Source organism: Papaver somniferum, chromosome 4, assembly GCF_003573695.1.
Source record: "Papaver somniferum cultivar HN1 chromosome 4, ASM357369v1, whole genome shotgun sequence".
In the NCBI taxonomy this organism is placed as follows: Eukaryota; Viridiplantae; Streptophyta; class Magnoliopsida; order Ranunculales; family Papaveraceae; genus Papaver; species Papaver somniferum.
The window spans coordinates 105,101,273-105,103,309 of NC_039361.1; the positions used below are offsets into that span (position 1 = coordinate 105,101,273).

General features: G+C 35.6%; 1 non-coding gene across 1 annotated transcript; it reads left to right on the top strand.

Moving 5' to 3' along the window:
- The first annotated feature begins 1,333 nt into the window (after nt 1-1,333).
- TRNAA-UGC lies at nt 1,334-1,406 on the top strand. Its single transcript has one exon. It is a non-coding gene; the product is annotated as a tRNA-Ala (tRNA).
- Nucleotides 1,407-2,037: the final 631 nt, after the last annotated feature.

Below are 2,037 nucleotides of genomic sequence, written 5' to 3' on the forward strand. Positions count from 1 at the left end.
GGTTCTGAACCGTAAATTTGGTGTTAGAGGCGTTTTTGCTGAAATAACAACAGTACGGGAATCACATAAACAACATCAATTAAGGCAGTAAGTAAGATCAATTTCAGCAAAACCCATAAGAAAGAACAAAGAAAACTAACCTCGATGAATCCATGGAAAACACCAGCAGGAAGATTAATTCGTAAAAATTAAAAAGGAAGAAAGTTACGAACAGTGAAGATCTACAGAGGGAATAGTATGGAGATGAAGAAGAAATTAAAAAGATTGAAAGAAGAAGAAAGAAGAAAAAGTTGCAATGGCGGAATTTGCAGAAGAACAATGAAGTTGCAGGGATGATGAATAGAAAGTAAAAAAAAAAAAGAGATTGAAAGAATATATATAGAAAAAGTTTCCCAATAAGGTAACCACATTTAATGTGAAGAGAAGACGTGAACGGTTAAGAAATAACGGTTGCAAAGACGTGTCAAAAAATAAACGGAAGGAAAGATACGTGTAAAAGATTCATCATAGAAGAATGTGAGAAGATGAGTAGCTGCGGCATTTCTCATATCATTCTCTCCTTCGCAGAGAAGACATGAGAAGATGCAAGATATAGGATCAGAATCTCGCAACAACAGTATGAATGCGAAACTATTAACAACATATCGCGAAAGCGTCGCAGAATGATCTCAAAAACGACATAACAGATAATGTCATCTTCAAATTAAGAAAGGTATGATGATTTTGCGAAGATTAGAAGACTTGCGAAATAAACATTTGTAAGCTCGCGAAAGTTCCGCAAGACAAATCTGAAAATAAAGGATGGATTAGTTGTCATCCACTATGAAAAACTCTATATAAAGAGCTGATCAGCTGTAAGGAAAGGGGAGATCTTTTTAGAGAGAGGAATAAAAAACAATTAGGAGAGAGAAAATCAAGAGTGGTTGTTGTTCTTAATCCCTTTATCTTTTCTTGTAAGATTTTTCAAAGATTCATCAATAAAATTAAGATTGTTAATCCAAAAATGATTTGAATGTTAATGAAATCTTGTGAGGGGTGTAGTGTAGGATTTCCTGCAACTACATTGTTGTTGCACATGTATCACTTTACATAAGGTGTACCAATCTAGTAAATCATATGGGTGTGAGAGATTTCGCATACCCCTCAGCAATCTTGATTTCCTTCCGCATAAAGAATTGGTCGAGTCCAGCACCCCTCGAGAGTTGAGATACAACAACAAAGAAACGAAGTTTTTGATTGTTGATGATGATTTTTACAGTTCAGTGAGCTTTTAGTAACAACTTTGGGGTACAATACTTTATATATAATATGGATACCGGGCTAATCACAACACGGGGATATAGCTCACATGGTAGAGCGCTCGCTTTGCATGCGAGAGGTACGGGGTTCGATACCCCGCATCTCCATTTTTTTCCACACATACAATATATTTTTTCGCACATACATTCACTTTTAACCTACCATCATCCTGGAAATTCTATTACTGCTGATCATGTAATTATTTCAGTTTGATTTTTCTTTTACCTTGGACAAGACTTTTCGATTCGCAATATCTCCATGGTTGGTGATAACAGATCGACTTGGAAATTCTATCTTTATATGTATTGATTCTTGTACCTCAAGCGAAACTGACGAAGATGAGCGTGCTGTTGTTATGGTTGTCGATTTTCTTAGCATAGACCCGGAGTCTGAATTACTGATCTCAAAGAACTAGATACCAAGCAATAGCATGTTGATAACAGTTCAGGAGCTTGCTTATTTAGCAGGTAAATACGAATCGTTGCATTTCTGGTCGATCATTAAAATAGTTTACTTTTAGATGAGCATTTGTGTAGTTGGTATTTGTATGGTAGCTTCCAAGAGTTAAACATGTATATTTATTTGTGCAGCGATTACATCTACCAAAGCAAGTTGCGTGAAACCTTCTAGTACAATATAGTCTAATATTTTCCTTATGGTTCGACTCCTTGAGGCAAGCTAATGTTTTTTCTTTCTTTGAACAAAAACTGCAAGGATATATGAGCTTATGTCTATGGA